Source organism: Pseudorasbora parva, chromosome 17, assembly GCF_024679245.1.
Source record: "Pseudorasbora parva isolate DD20220531a chromosome 17, ASM2467924v1, whole genome shotgun sequence".
Lineage (NCBI taxonomy): Eukaryota > Metazoa > Chordata > Actinopteri > Cypriniformes > Gobionidae > Pseudorasbora > Pseudorasbora parva.
Window position 1 is genome coordinate 23,864,966 of NC_090188.1, and position 17,946 is coordinate 23,882,911.

Consider the following 17,946-nt stretch of genomic DNA (forward strand, 5'->3'; position numbering starts at 1 on the left):
CTGAAAATTTTGACCCTAGTCGTTCTTGGCAATACATAGACATAGCAATGTGAACATCAATCTTTTGAGTCAGAGTCGTTCTTTAGATTTGTGAACAATTAATTCAAACAGATTAGTGACTTTTCAGTAACATTTCTTAAGCAAAACTGTCAGTAGCGTAGTGATGCATGAAGCACCACTTGCACAGAAGTCCCTTTTGAACCACACTTTTTCTGTTAGTCAAATCTGCGAATTTGTGAGGCCGACCTAAGGATGAGCGAACTCTGCGAGGGGAATTTTTCTCCCTCATCCGAATCTCCCAGTTGTGTGGGTTCCTATTTGAATGTCTGGATATCGGCCATGAAATTTCACCAAACGATGGTGTGTTACACTGTTTGTTCAAAGGCAATTAATGAATTATGATTTAAATTTCCATCTGTTTGTCACACAAACCAATCGTAAGACTTTGAAAGACTTGGAATACAGAAAGTCGTATGGACATTATTATAAACATTTTAATGGCACTTTTGTGTCCTTTTCAAAAGCTTCAGTCTCCTTGCATTGCCATTGCATGGAAAAGACCTACTAGGACATTTAAAATTGTACCCTGTAAAGAAGTCAATAAGGATTTGGGATGAGTTGAGGATGAGTAAATGATGACAGTTAATTATAACTCTTCTTTACAGACTCTTCTAATGAAGTGTGTTGGTTTGTGTGTAAAGGGAAAAGTTAAATGGAGAGAGACAGAGAGAACGAGAGAGAAAGAGTGTTGGTGGGAGGGAGGGGGGGGGGGTATTTGTAAGGGGTGAAATAGAGTTTTATGGAGTTGGCTGAAGGAAAAAGATGCTGGTTGGTGAGGTTTTATGTGGTGTGTTCTGGGTACCAGCGAGGTCAGAGCCCAGTGCTGTTTTCATTCTAACAGCAGCGCCAGCACGCACCACAACTGTGCTGATGATGTAATGAGCAGAAGCCGATGCTCTTGCGTGTTTCGGCCTGTTTTTAACTACATTATTTACATTTATACTTCTGGTTATTTTTTTCTTTTCTTTTCTTTTTATATACCAAAGAAAGAATACAAAGTAATGATTCAACCAAAGACTGATCACTATTTCACAACAGTGCATGATCTGGTAATGGTGATGTATTGACATTACACATAATCAAACACCAAGACAATATCCATCAAACGGGGTCAGGCGGTTTGTTGACAGACCTTATCGGCAATCTTAAGGACGGCCATTCAGCAGCTCGTTGAACGTCACCCCCTCACCAAAGATCTAAAACAGAACCGTTCTCCATCCAAAACATTTAACAAAGGCCATTTTTCTCTCTCCGTAGTCAAATCATCTCAGTTCTTTGAAGACGTAACAAACCGTGCACTTTTACAGAGCCATAACCAGCATGGTTTCCCCTACCAAACATACTTCACCCCCCGCACACACACGCACTGTGCGGCCCGGCTGCTTTCTCACCCCTGTAAAAATAGTAGGTCTTGATTTTTATATTTTTTAATTGCGCGGCAGAGCGCTTTGAAAGATGCCGTCGCATGATTAAAATCAAGTCATATTCACAGCTCTGTGGTTGGGAGTCTGGAAGGTAAAAAGCCATTATGAGGAATGCAGTTTGGCCAGAGAGGCGGTGTTTTCCTGCTGGGACGCTGCAGGGAGAGATTTGGGGCCTCTGGCATTATGGGGGTCCTTTGAGTGAGCGTTTAGTAAACGTTCTGCCATAATTTTGTTATGGTGCCACAGAGGCTAATATTCAGCTTGCTGCAGTCGCTCTTGCCGCTTTAACGCATTCATCAAGAGTGCGTGTGATTTTTTCACATGTGAAATGCACTCCAAACCCCCACAGAGAGCAGTTGGACCTTAAAGACTCTCTGATGCACAGCCAGAAGCTGCTAATGGCTCTGTTCACAACAGTGCTGTATTTCATACACGACACAGTCAATGACAATAGAAGTGTTCTGTAGAAAGATGCTTACAAACTGATAAAGCAGAAAAAGGTCAACATGTCAGGGTTTGGTTGGTTAACATAGTGCAGTTTGTTATTAATAGATGCCATAACTACATTATTCTGTAAGACATCAGCACTTCTACTAACATTCAAAAGGTTGGGGTGGGTAAGATAAAAAAAGTCTTACAGTAGGCTCAACAAGGCTGCATTTATTTGATCAAATTTACAGTAAAAAAAGGTTATAATTTTTTCAATTTAAAATGACTTTTTTTACTTTCATGGCAAAGCTGAATTTTCAGAAGTCATTACTCCAGTGTCACGTGATTCTTCAGAAATCATTCTAAAGGTCCCTTCACACAAAGGACGATAACTTTACAGATGACTATATTAGCGTCCTAATCGTTCTGTTTATTCTAAGCTTGTCTGCCGCTTTAAATGCTTGAGCTCATGACAGCCGAATGGATTCTAATTGGCTGTCAATGCTTGTATCATTCATCAACTGAAAAAAAATCATTCTGAAAGTGATTCCAAACATATTGTTTCTCATATTGTTTTGGTGAATAGAAAGTTTATAAGAATAGCATTTATTTAAATATAAATAGTTTATATCATTAAATGTCAACTTTGACCAATTTAATAAATCCATATTGCTGAATAAAATTATTATTTCTTTAATAATATATGTGACCCTGGACACAAAACTAGATATAAGGGTCTTTTTTTCTTCTTTTTTTTCTTTTTTTTTGAAAACAGGCGCGATACAACTGTTTGAAAATCTGGAATTTGAGGGTGCAAAAAAATCTTCTTTATAGTAAGTAAGTTTGGATATATTTGTGGTAGGACATTTGCAAAAATACCTGCAAGAAAAAACGTAATATCCGTGCGACTTATGACTGGTTTTGTGGTACTGGGTCAAATATGTATGTATGTGACGTTATTCTGCTGCAGCTCCAAAGGGATCAGACACATGATATTTACAAATGAGTTGATTGGCTACAAAAAAAAAAAAAAAAAAAAAGTTGGCCTTTGACCAGGATTGGTGATTCTGAGCTTGAGTTTAAAGGCAACTCCCCTCAACTAAAACCCTCCAGAGAGCTGGAGATCAGGGTGTTTCTCACTCGTAAAAAATGTGAGACAATAAAGTGGCAAAGCATTCGGCACAGTATAAAGCCAAACCAGCGCACAGCCAGAGAAACCAAATCAAGTCCAGTATAAAGAAACAAACTGTCAACTTAATTTGGTGGTTGTTTGACTCGCCTATTTGAACAAACAGTTTTAAAAAATCTCAAATGTTGTTTGTAACTAAAATGCATAACCAGAAATGTCTCTTTGAGCTGTTGCATTTCAAACAATTATGACATGTCTTAAATTGGTTTATAAGAAAGCAACATAAGCGGTAGACACATTTGTCCTCAGAGCTTCAGCTTCAGTTCATCTCTTCTTTCTCTCTCTCTCTCTTTACATTGGTTGCCTGGGTGATGTCATTTAGCACATAGCTGAGTGATGGATGTGAGAGATAATGTGTATTAAGTATGTCCAGCTCCTTGGAAAAATGAAAGAGAGAAAAGAAAAGGAAAGAGAAAAAATGGAGAGCGAACGTTTGAACCACGGCCCAACAGGATGAGGAAAGTCCCTGCATAGCGTCAACACCAGCCCTCCTGAAATGGACCATGTCACTGTGGCTGTACAAAACAAAGCACACCACAACATGGGAAATGAGCAGAAGAAAAGAGTCAGAATAAGAGCGACTCCATCCCTGAAACTGTCGTTTAGCATTTATTAGCCATATCTGTCATGGAAGTGGAAAGGAGAATGTAAGCTGTCTTTTTATTTTTTAGATTTGTGTTGGCAGAGGTCAGAGGTTAAAGGAGCTTCATCTCCTTTGGTATTTTTCCCTGTTTCCAATCACTCCAACTCCAAGCATAAAAACCATAAAACAGCAGAAAAGTGCTGGTTTTGTCACATTGTGTGTCTAATTAACTTGATAAAGCACAAAAGCGCACAAAAGCTTTATCAGTGACCAGGGCTGTAGCTGGGAATCCGGGCCCCCAGTGTAGGTTGCTGCTGTGGGCCCCCTTGAAATGGCGTACTGGGGTGGGGTAGGGGGGTCCCCCTTGATAGAAATCGTGCTCCTTGCTGGGGTTGGGATATGGGTCCCAATCGGTTGAAATTGTGTTGGGATGGGGTAGAGGGGTCCCCGTCGATAAAATCGTGGTCCTTTGCGAGGTCGGGATATGGGTCTCAATCGGTTGAAATTGTGTTGGGGTGGGGTAGGGGGTGCCCCTCGATAGAAATCGTGCTCCTTTCCGGGGTTGGGTTATGGGTCCCAATCGGTTGAAATTGTGTTGGGGTGGGGTAGGGTAAGGGGTTCCCCCTCGATAGAAATCGTGCTCCTTTCCGGGGTTGAGATATGAGTCCCCCTCGTTTGAAATTGTGGTGGGGGTTGGGGGTTGGTATAGGGGTCCCACTCAGTTTAAATCCTGGGGCCCTTCTAAGGCTGGGAGCCTAGAATCACTACTTTTCTCCCCACTAGCGACAACTATGTCAGTGACAGTGTAAATAAAGAGCCTATATAGAAGAATCATTATTTCAGCACCTACAGAAATTGTGTTGAAATCCCAACACAGCTCCCAAATCCCAGCTCCTTGCTTCCTGCTTCGCTACTGTTCGGACGCTCTTGCTTACTGCTCCGCGCTTTGCTCTATCGCTTCTATATTTTATCTCATAACTTCAACTTCAGCAAATCAACACAGCGCTCAAACAACAAAGCTTAACTTTTTTGATAAAACTTGAAACTCTGGAGACTGGATTACTACAAAAAAGCGAACACTTCATCTGACCAGCCTCTCCCTTCCATCAGCTTACATTCCGGAAGGGAAAACACAGCTGCCTACTATCGAAAGGATAAGAAAATGCCTCTTTTAGTTCAAGAATCTACTTGCTGCACAAACTGCCACAGACTTTCACAACGGATTGCAGTTCTTGAAACAAAGTTATTTGCGCAACTACCAAACCGGACGAATCACACAGCAGAGCTTCATCACGAACGTCCGCTGCACACAGCTGGTGAGTCCCGTAAATTTAGTGCTACTCAACAGATAGAGAAACAAGTAACTGATCAACACATTAATCGATGGCACAAACAGGGGGCAAGACCCAAACGCACTCGAGACGTCAGATTGTCACAAGCTTCATATATTGCTGCAGTAGCATGCTCTACCCCAGACACAAGGATTGCAAACAGTAGTTTCCGACCACCATCGATACATCTCGAAAACAGATTTGAAGTATTAATGAATGAGGGTGATGAATCCCAAAACGTGATGAATGTGATCGAACACGGATTGCATCAGCCCACAGCTAACACTAATGCTAACAGGCGCTCAAGGTCGAGCAGACAGCGGCCCTCAGCTCAGAGCGCAGCCGAGCCAAGGACTCTGATAGTGGGTGACTCTACAGTCAGAAACATTAGCAGCAGAGATACAACTACATGCTGCCTTCCACAAGCAACCATTTCTGATGTAAACAGGGAAATTCAGAACATCCTGATAAAACATAAGACCGCAAATCGACTTATCATTCATGTAGGAAAGAACGATATTCAGAGAGAGCAGTCAGAACTCATTAAAAGGGATTTCAATGAACTTTTTGAAACACTTAGCAAACTGAAAGTTCAGCCGTTCATCAGTGGACCACTGCCAGCAAGAGGAACAAATAGATTCTCACGGTTGCTTGGGCTTAATACATGGCTGCAAAAAACCTGCATGATGAAGGGAGTGAATTTCATCGACAACTTTAATCTCTTCTGGAGCCAGAGACAATTGTTTACATCAAATGGCCACCACCCAAACAAACTTGGTGCAAGAGTGTTAAAGGACAATATTTATTTTTCCCTTCATCATCCTTCAGCTGTGTGTTCTAACCCACTCAACCTGATACAGAGTATGGACGACCACAGGACTTCTTTTCAGCAGCTGAATGGACATGTGGCTGACACATCCCACAAGGACAATGATAAGACCACGCCCCCACAACAACAATTGCTCACGGACACACTCCCAGCTGAGCCCTGCCCACAGAGCTCACCACAGACTGACTGTGAAGGATTAGATCTGCTCCAAGATTCAGCACCCAAGGATGATTTTCTGGAAAATGGACAGGGAAGCCAGGACAACATATTTCAACTTCCGATAACACCAGAGAAACAGCCCCTCTCACCGGACATGTCATTCCTCTCTCCAGCATCCCCGCATCTGAGCTTCTCAGAGAAAATGGAGGACTTGGTTCATGCTGGAATCAGACTATCACACTCGATCGCTATGAGCCCCCAAATATCGACCAAAAATCGTGGAGCCCCACAAACACCAAAGCCTGTGGGCCCAGCTCGTCCTCGCCCTCCTCCTGTGAGATTTCTTCGGTCACAACGTCAGGGCCCACACCCGCCTCCATCTGTTGTAGGTGAACCAAAAACAACTGATTCCAGCTCTCAGTGATGTGTTTTGGGTCCCCGCTATGATAACAGTAACTCTATCAAATGTTTACAAAACAAGGGGGAACCCAGTGTGCCTGCCTCTTTCTCTATCTCTGTTCTGTTACGTGAAAGAAAGTCTAAGGCCTTGTCAGGCCGTTTAATAAACCAATATAATCTGCTGCCTGTTACCTGCCAAAATAGGATTAATGTGGAGAAAAAAATTATTACTGTTAAGTTAGCGCTTTTAAACATCCGTTCACTTAAGAACAAATCATTTCTAGTCAATGACTTAATAACCACTAACAACCTAGATTTTCTGCTTCTAAATGAAACGTGGCTAGAAGAAAACTGTAGTGCAACAGTCCTAAATGAAGCAGCCCCTCCTAACTTTACTTTTATGAGTGTTTGCAGATCTGTTAGGAGAGGTGGGGGTGTTGCTGCTCTTTTTAAAGATTTCTATCAATGTAAGCAAGTATCATTTGGTGACTATTTGTCTCTAGAATATCTGGGTATTGTGTTAAAAGGTTCTCCACGCATCCTGCTTATCATTATTTATAGGCCTCCGAAATACTCTGCAGGCTTCACTGAGGACTTTATAGAACTGTTATCAATAATTTCCTCAGAGTTTGACTGTTTTGCTATTGCTGGGGATTTTAACATTCACATAGACAATATTGAATCCAGTAAAACAAAAGAGCTCATGACTGTTCTTAACACTTTTGATTTGACACAGCATGTAAATGGACCCACACACAATCGTGGACACACTCTAGATTTACTTATCAGTAAGGGTCTAAACATTTCATCAATTGTTATTAAGGATGTGGCACTGTCTGATCATTTCTGTATTTTCTTTGATATATCAATCTCTCCTGCCATTGAAGCTAGATCTGTCTCTGTCAAAAAGAGATGCTTAAATGAGAACACTAATGTGCTGTTTATGAAGGCTTTATCTCTAACACCAAGCATATCTGCAGACTCTGTTGATTTTCTCCTTGACTCCTTTAACTCAAAAGTTAAGAGTGTAATTGATGATATTGCTCCTCTAAAAGTCAGGAAAAAGAGTACCAAACAAAAAGCACCTTGGAGAAACTCAACAGCAGTTCAAATAATGAAAAGACAATGCAGAAAATCTGAACGCATGTGGCGGAAGACAAAACTTGTAGTCCATTATAACATCTATAAAGACACCCTTCATGCTTTCAATGTTGAACTAGGCAAAGCTAGACAGACCTTCTTCTCAAATATTATAAACAGAAACATAAACAACACACGCACTCTTTTTGCTACTGTCGAGAGACTAACAAACCCCCCGAGTCAGACTCCTAGTGAAATGCTCTCAGACAGTAAGTGCAGTGAGTTTGCTTCCTACTTCTCCGAGAAAATCAATAATATCAGAAAGGCGATCAGCACATCCTCTAGTTGCTCTGGGGTCAGTCAGATCATACCAAACCCTCGGAAAATTACCATGTCAGATTTCGACGCTATTGACTGCAAAATTTTAGAAGACACAGTACAGCATCTTAAAACATCAACCTGTGCCCTAGACACACTCCCCACTTCTTTCTTCAAAAGTGTGTTTAACTGTTTAGAAGCAGATCTCCTAGAAGTGGTAAACTCCTCACTTCTCTATGGGACTTTTCCAACCGCCCTTAAAACTGCAATAGTTAAGCCTCTTCTGAAAAAGAGAAATCTGGATAACTCCATACTGAGCAACTACAGACCAATCTCAAATCTCCCCTTCATAGGCAAAATCATTGAAAAAGTTGTTTTCAATCAGTTGAACAAATTCTTACGCTCAAATGGATACTTTGATAATTTTCAATCTGGTTTCCGTCCACATCACAGTACAGAGACAGCACTCATAAAGATTATAAATGATATTCGCTTAAACACTGATACAGGCAAAACATCAATTCTGGTACAACTGGATCTCAGTGCCGCATTCGACACTGTTGACCACACCATACTTCTAGACAGGCTGGAAAACTGGGTCGGGCTTTCTGGGATGGTCCTCAAATGGTTCAGATCATACTTGGAAGGGAGAGGTTATTATGTGAGTATAGGAGACCATAAGTCTGAGTGGACATCCATGACATGCGGAGTCCCACAAGGGTCCATTCTAGCACCACTCCTGTTTAACCTGTATATGCTGCCACTGAGCCAAATAATGAAAAAGAACAATATTGCTTACCACAGCTATGCTGATGACACCCAGCTCTACTTAGCGCTGTCACCTAATGACTACAGCCCCATTGACTCCCTGTGCAAATGCATTGATGAAGTTAACAACTGGATGTGCCAAAACTATCTTCAGTTAAACAAAGACAAAACCGAAATCACTACATTTGGAAACAAAGATGAAATTCTCAAGGTGAACGCATATCTTGAGGCTAAAGGCCTGATAACAAAAAATCAAGTCAGGAATCTTGGAGTGATTTTAGAGTCCGACCTGAGTTTCAGTAGTCATGTCAAAGCAATAACTAAATCAGCTTACTATCATCTGAAAAATATTGCAAGGATTAGATGTTTTGTCTCCAGGCAAGACTTAGAGAAACTCGTTCATGCTTTCATCACCAGTAGGGTGGACTATTGTAATGGCCTTCTCACTGGCCTTCCTAAAAAGACCATTAGACAGCTGCAGCTCATACAGAACGCTGCTGCCAGGATTGTGAGCAGAACCAGAAAATATGACCATATCACACCAGTCCTCAGGTCTTTACACTGGCTTCCAGTTACATTTAGGATCGACTTTAAAGTACTATTACTTGTTTATAAATCACTCAATGAGCTAGGACCCCAATACATCGCAGATATGCTGATTAAATATAAACCCAACAGATCACTCAGATCAGCAGGATCAAGTCAGTTAGAAATACCAAGAGTTCACTCAAAGCAAGGAGAGTCTGCCTTTAGCTATTATGCCAGCCGCAGTTGGAACCGGCTTCCTGAACAGATCAGATTTGCTCCAACAGTAGCCACATTCAAATCCAGACTCAAAACACATCTGTTTAGCTGTGCATTTACTGAATGAGCTCTGAGGACTGTATGTCCGACTGATTGCACCCTATCTTATCTCTTTATTCTTTTTATAATTGTTTTAGTTTACCTTTGTTCTTATCTCTGGTTATTGTTTATTTTATATGTTCTTTTGAGTTGAATATGACGAGTGAAAACTGGGTTTGATGGAAATAGTAAGTTTGACAATAAGGTTTGAGTATGTGTAAATCTGTGGAGGGTATAATGAGTGAGTAAGGGTTTTAACAAGAAGGTTTCTGAGTAAAAATCAGGGAATAGTGATTAAAATGGATGTTATGAACGTGTTTGAGAAAGAAATGAATGAGAGGTGTTCTAATTAAGATGGTACATGTATGTAGGCAGTAAACTGAAGAATGTTTATTTTTATATCAGACCATTATTGTGGATCTGACCATTTTTTATTTTTATTTATTATTATTATTTTTATTTTTATTTTTTTTTTTTTTTTATTTATTTTTTTTTATTATTATTTTTTAATTACTATATCTTTACGACTGTTTTAACTATGCTTGTTTTTAATTCTTTATTCGTCCATATGGTATTCTTTTTTTTCTCATGCATTTGTTACCACTGTTTTAATTAATTTCTATGTAAAGCACTTTGAATTGCCATTGGGTATGAAATGTGCTATACAAATAAACTTGCCTTGCCTTGCCTTGCCTTACAGTGTAAATCCATGGTATAGAAATTAGTCTATATAGGTTTGTCAGTTTACACAAATTCCCATGATCAAGCGTCATTTAAATCAGCGATCTGATATGCTTCTACTGTAGTAGCATAGCTAGCATGACATGAATGAGAAGTGTTTTAGTCTAAAGGCTAATAGGATTGTAAAAAGAGTTGATGTGATTGATCACCAAAACCGCCTCAGATGCGCACTCTGGCAACGGATGCACGTGAGCCTATTTCATATTCTGTACATCCATGTGAAAAAATAGGTGGTTTTATTATTATAAGTGTGTTATTTACCTCCCAAATGTGCATATGATACTTAGCAAATTATGTTAAATCTAGAGAACTCGGAAAAGCACACTTTTATGAATGTCCATAACGTATTAGAAACTACTATAGTACTTCCCTCACATGAACATTTAGTTCCATCTCATTTATGTCCATTACCTTCGACAAGGCAGCAACATGTCATTTGCAATCATTTTAGTTGCAGTCGTTTTGTTATTCCTTCTGCCTTTTGAGCTTCAGTCATTTTCCTGGCTAAAACTGAAATATTTTGTCATTGTATGGAAAGGAAGGAGGGCCGGCGAACGTACAAAAGATTTGAATAAACCAACAAACTGAAATGGACACACACGCATAACAAAAATATGTAAACAAAACACAACTCAAAATCCAGGCCTGGTCCTCTCTCGTCCTTCACTGGTGTCGCTCTCCTTATATGCCTCCGAGCTCCCTCATGAGAGGACTTGAGACCGGTGTGGCTTGCAGGTTATGCTCTTTCGCAATCACATCCCCGGGTCTCACTCGCTCCTCCCACGTCTCTCGCTCGTCTACCTCACCACATGCCCCCATTGCCCCCCGCAGGCCGGGGGGGTACACCCGAGAGGGCGCCTACTCCCCCCTGGGGGTCCTAATCTCTGCGTCTCACACGGCTGGGGTATGGACAGCCGAGACGAGAGAAACGGAAGACGGAGACACAGAGAGCGACAGGAAGAGAGAGTGGAGAGAGGGAAAAAAGACACACTGCCGCTCGGTCCTCACCAGCCGAGAGGCTCTTCCTAGTGGACGGCCCGATCCTCCTCCGCCCCTTGGTGGCCGGCGGTGGCTCCTCTGATTCAGGGCAGCCGGTAGCGATTCCCGCACTCCCTGCTCCTCCCCATCACGGGGGACAGCAGCAGGCTCTGCCCCACATCAAATGCCAGCAACTCCTCCGGTCCCTCCAAGACGGCAGCTACCCCACCTCTACACAGGGGCACTGCAGCGAACTCTCCGTCCCACCGATCTTCACTCGCTCCAGCACCATCGCCTCGGGCAGCTCCTTACAGTCTTTCTTTATCCGAGCTGCCTCCTCAAATCCTCAGCACCGCGATCCCCCTCAGCAGCAAGGGCTCTCCGACATCTTGTCCCTCCTTCCTCCCTGGTTTCGGCACCAATGTAATGCAGTTTGTTTGTATGGGAAGGAAGGAGGCGGGAACCAGCGAGCATAAAAAAGACTTTAATAAACAAACAAACTGAAAGTAACACGGGCAGCCCCTCACACATAATCAAACGTAAACAAAACACAACTCAAAATCCAGGCCCGGTCCTTGCTCACGGTCCCTCACCTCGCTGCTTGCCACAATTGTTGACTGTGTATACTCATGTGCGGTTACGGCAACCGCTGGACGCAAACTTTTTCACATTTTGCTCGTTGCTGTGTTTTAACACACAGCTGTAATATTTGCAATTAATATTATTGGCTTTCAACGTAAAATGGTCCTAAAGTTTTTCCTTGTTAGTATTTTGCAATAAGCTAGTTAAAACATTGATAATAATAAGAAATAATATTTCTTGAGCAACCAAATCATCACATTAGAATGATATCTGTAGGATCATGTGACATTGAAGACTGAAATATTGATGCTGAAAAATCAGCTTTGCCATCACATAATCATCAAATACATTTTTAAATAAATTAAAGTAAGAAGCCTAGAACAAGGCGTCTAAACATGAGCGATGGGATGATCCTTTGGTAATGGAAAAATAAATGGACCACAAGTAACACCAGATGTGGCAAGTAGTCAATCGCTCAAACAATGAGACTAAATGAGATCACAACTTTTAGAACTACAACTCCAATTAAGGAAAATAACATTTTCACTGACCCTCAGAAATGTTTCAGGAAAGTCAATGGACAATGCATTTGACTGGTCTTTGGCCTTAGATCAAACACTTAATCTAAGACAGAGCCAATAAACCAGCGTCTGAAACTGAACCACCCAGAACTTCCGAGCACCTGAGAATCTAAAGATATTTCATTCCGACAGGCCCTTATCAGATAGACTTAACTCTGCCTGCAATAACCATCACTGAGACTAAGCATAAATGCCTCCAACTCAGAGAGAGCCATTAAGAGAGAGAGAGAGAGAGAGAGAGAGAGAGAGAGAGAGAGAGAGAGAGAGAGAGAGAGAGAGAGAGAGAGAGAGAGAGAGAGAGAGAGAGAGAGAGAGAGAGAGAGAGAGAGATTTACACACCCACACACCTGTCTTAAAATCCTTGTGGTATAAAGTCCGTCAAAACTTTGGAGAAAGCCAAGGGGAGAGCCAGACTGGTTGTCTGCTTTTAATAGTTCAAGAAATTAGTTCTTGTATGTACTTTATGAAGGAGAAAAATGGTAAGAAATTGTAATTTAATGGTAAAAAAAAAAAAAAAAAAAAAAAGCTAACCTGATTTCATTTGAACTTTGATTTTATAAATTGGCAACCTATTCTCACAAGGCGTCAAAATCGTGTCACAATGAAGACACTATAGGTAACCTTAGGTCGCCTATATCGACACGCAGGATACTCAGGTCAAGACGCCTTTAATTATTTGCATTAAAGGGAAAGTTCACCCAAAAAGGAAACTTCTGTCATCATTTACTCACCCTCAAGTTGTTCCAAACCTGTTTGAGTTTCTTCCTTCTTCTGAACACAAAAGAAAATATTTTGAAGAATGTTTGTAACCAAGCAGATGGGGGAAAATACTATTGTAGTCAATGGTTGCTCTATCTGCTTTGTTACAAAAATTCTTCTAAATATCTTATTTTGTGTTCAGCAGAAGGAAGAAACTCATCCAGGTTTGCAACAGCTTGAGAGTGAGTGAATGATGACAGAAGTTTGGTTGAACTATCCCTTTAAGCAGACATGATTTTATGAATATTTACAGGCTTTTATATTTTGGGGCAACTAACCCCAACTCCTACCTTCAACCTACCCATTTCTAAACAATATAAAACACATAACAAATAAGGTACAATCACAGGTATTTATTGCAAAAACTGACCAAAACAGTATGAAAGTATTGTCTTCTGAAGTCATATCTTCATGTAAAGAACAGAGTTGATTTTAACATTTTAATCTCTGAAATGATGATCCCACTGCTCCGTCTATGCACTCATTTATATATTCTCACTGAAATGATACACTTGACTCTTGAGCATGTCACAAACGAGAGCCAATGACATTTTACAAGCAATGCTGACGTAATGATGCAATTGGTCACAAGATATACGAGAGCCAATGCAATTTTACCATGAAATCTGACAAGCCAGACCCACATCAAGATGTTTCTCCATATATTTGTACTTTTTGAATAAATTGTGCTTTTAGTCGTATCTGCCTGTTAGCCTATATCCTGTATTTAATATCATATAATACTCAAATTGGTAGGTTTAGAGTTTTAGGGACGGAATGGGTTTTGGTTACATGTTCAAATGTCTCTAAATAGCATAAATAAAATAAATGTAAATAAAATTATGCTGGCTGATTATAGTGAGAATCACACTCCAACATGTCATAATGGTAAAATCATAACCCTAAATAATTTCATCATGATTAAAACGCTCCCATGCCCCACGCGTCTGTGTATAATGGCAAAGATTTCTCACTGAAATAAATGGAGCAACCTGCGCATCGAAAAATTACCTTTAGGATCTTCATTGTGACACGTAAGGCACTTAACCATGTTTCAGATTTTGACGCCTTGGTAGTGAGAACGGGTTGAAATTGTTCACCTTAGTTCAAACTCAGTTGTGCAAAGATTCCTGTAGCCTGAAAACATATTCCTCCGAACTGGAGACTCATTTGTCTGCAGCCGTATAACATCTGCATTTTGTATTGAAAAAAGACCAAATTCAGCCACTGACCACTAATGATTCAAATCTGAATCAGCAGCACTGGCAACATAAATACATCAGTATTTCGTATTTTAAAGAGCATAGTCTTCCCACAAACCACCACACTCCTCGCCCAACAACTGACCCTTAGCAAAGCCACACCCACCAAGTTACCGGTACTCTTGCAAATTTGGTCAAACTTTCCTACTAACACTTGCTATGCTGCTGGCAAACATGGAAGGTATTAAATAACAGAGAGAGAGAGAGAGAGAGAGAGAGAGAGAGAGAGAGAGAGAGAGAGAGAGAGAGAGAGAGAGAGAGAGAGAGAGAGAGAGAGAGAGAGAGAGAGAGAGAGAGAGAGAGAGAGAGAGATACAAATGAACTAAACTACTTGTTGTTTAACATTGTTAATCATACTATAAAATACTCATTACAGTCTTTCAACTCATTATTTACTGAATTGTTAGCAAATATATAATAAATGTGTAATACATGCTTTATTACTTTTAATTTAAACATTCTTACTTTTTTAGCATTTAGAGAAGGAAAAATATTGTATTATTTATTCTATAGATTTTTATGAATAAAAGCAACGATAATTATTATTAGTAGCATTAAAATATGAAGATTTATTTTGTATTATAATTGTTATATCTTATAATTTATTATTATTTCAAAATTATTATATTTTATAACACTTTACTGTTGTTATTGTTGAATAAAAGTTATTTAAAATAAAAAGGTTATCATTTTGTTATATGATTTATATAATACTTTATTATTTCTTTATTTATTTCAAGGCAAAAATGGTTACAGCAGCTAAATTTGAACTTCAATGAAATCGCTCTATCTTCATAATAATATTCTACCCGAATGTTTTTTAACCTCTACAAGAATACATATTTGCAATCCAATGTTACTGTCAGAAAACACCCCATCATAGTTATCTATTCTGACAGCATTTCATGTAAACAGGAGGGACAGAGTGAGGTGCGTTTGCACTGAGCCCCGAGCTCGAGGGCTCTCAATCACTGTTTTATTTCGCACACTGTGTAAAATGTCCCGTTGCTGTAATTCAGTTCTGTTTGGCTTCAGTAAAACTGGCTACTCGGCTTTGAGGAGACGCCCCACGTGTTTTTCCCGTGGCCAGTTGGCAGAGCTGCGGCGGTGGGGAGGAGGGGACCTGCTCTTAAATAGTCCCTGATCACAAAGCTGTTTTTTTTTACTGCGAGGTTGGACGCCGTTCAGTGGTGAAGCAGCAGCCTAGAAATGTACCCGCGATGGTTTTGGAGCCGTCCCAACGCACCTGCAAGCTCCCCCGTGGGCTCCGCTCTTTCGCTTTCTCCCACGTACTCCCTCTCTTTGTTTAAGAACCATGAGGTCATTAACTGGACACGTTTGCATTGTTAAAGGACAGCAATGCATGAACTGCTGATTATAACATCTGCCCGAGAAAGAGAAAAAGAGAAACTGCATCACATACAAGGACTAAACAAGGAAAGATTCAGAACATGGTTTGTTTCAGGAATTTAAAAACGCAGCAACGTGGTTCTAACGCCTGCAGTGAGTCTTTTGAGCAGCTGGTAATTGCCATATTTACTTAAATAACAAACAGCTGTCTCATTAACAGAGACATAGCAAATGTGCTCTCTGGCAAGTCATTGTGTACCATGGCAGACTTACACAGTGACCGCATCATTTACATGACATAAAAGTTATCAGTAGCAGACATTTATTTATTGCTCTGATACTAGGAGGTTTCGGAGAAAAAACAGTTCCATTTATGAAATACTGCAGCTGACGGTACTAGTCAAAAACATTCCAGAGTGAGATTCTAGATGGCGCGGTCTATACAGTTTCTAATATAAGATAAATCGTGTTCTCTTCAAGGGATAATTTGCCCAAAAAAGAATATCATGTCATTGTTTACTCACTCTCATGTTGTTCCAAACTTAATATGACTTTTCTTTATTCTGTGGAACATAAAAGGAGAATAAGACTTTACTGTTCTTTATTTTCCAGGCAAATAAACTGAGAAATCTTTCAATCTTAAAATGGACCTTATGACACTATTTAAAGTCATATAGCTTTATATGAAAAACAGACTTAAACTGATTCGTTGAAAATATTTGACTCAGAATTATTCATTTATAAATTGGATAGTGTTCATTTTCTCATTAGCTCATTAAAGGGGTGGGGTTATTTCATGCATTCTGACTTATTTAAACTGTTGGATTCACATGCTAAACATGGCCAAAATTTCAAAAGAGTTGGACGTATGACAGAGTATTTCTGTGCCAAATACATTCGAATAAGTTTCAGAACGGTTTTTTTTTAAGAGAATGGCATTTTATGACGGCATAACGTGCAAAATTGCTTGTATGGGCACATCCCCCAGATGATCAACCAGGGCAAGAGCAAGCAACGAGCTTTGTTTGGGTTGCGGAAGCCGACGGCAGTGTTGTCATTTTGTTTTTAGACTATGAAATCATGTCACTAAAGAAGTGTGTTTTTGGTTGTGGATAACCTTGTAACAAGATAACGTCTCAGGTTACGTATGTAACCATGGTTCCCTGAGAGGGAACGAGACGCTGCGTCGAAACGCTAGGGGGACGCCTCTGCGTGCCATGTCATGAAGCACTTGTGTAATCAGTCCAATAGCGGGACGATACGTCACGGGCGGGTGACGTCATCGACCAGGAAGCTATAAAGCATGCCCGGACCAAACAGTCACTAGCTTCTGGAAAAGTCGAACAAATCGATCACAGGCATGCCGGGAGTATGGCATCTCGACGCAGCGTCTCGTTCCCTCTCAGGGAACCATGGTTACATACGTAACCTGAGACGTTCCCTATCTCGAGGGAACTTCGAGCTGCGTCGAAACGCTAGGGGACCTCAATACCCACGCCGCCAGAGTCCCAAATGTCTGTATGTGTGAATCAACCCAGAAACACCCGGGACCCCGGTGTAGAGGCTACATCTAGATTGTAAAACCTCACAAATGTATGCGGAGAGGACCACCCAGCCGCATCACATACCTCTGACAATGAAACTCCCGAAATAAGAGCCATAGAGGCAGCCATACTCCTAGTGGAGTGGGCGCGGACCCTCATTGGTGAAGGATGTCCGGCCGACTCATAAGCGAGCGAAATAGCCTCGACTATCCACTTGCTAAGCATCTGCTTTGAAGCCGGTTTTCCCTTGCTCGGGGACCCAAAAACACACAAACAACTGTTCTGAGTTTCGCCACAGGGCAGCCCTGTGGACATATGCATCTAGGGCCCTGACCGGACATAGCAGATTTAGCTTCTCTTGGTCTTGACTAGTGAACGGAGGCGGACAGAAAGCCTGCAGCATTAGTGGTCCCGGCACATTAGTCGGGACCTTGGGAGCATATCCTTCCCTCGGGAAGAGAAATGCTTTTACCATTCCTGGTGCAAACTCCAGACAAGAGGGTGCCACTGCCTAAGTAGGCACCCTCGAGCGTGCCGCAGGTCTGCGCCTCAAAGTACCACGAAGGAAACGCATGACCCAAGGGTGTTTCCCCAATGATGCATTATCTAATGGAATATGATAAGCAGATATCGCCGACACATATACTTTCAGTGTTGACGGAGATAACCCTGCGGAGAATTTTTCTTGTAGGAACTCAAGAACTGAACCGAACGGGCAGTTAACAGGGTCCAAAGCC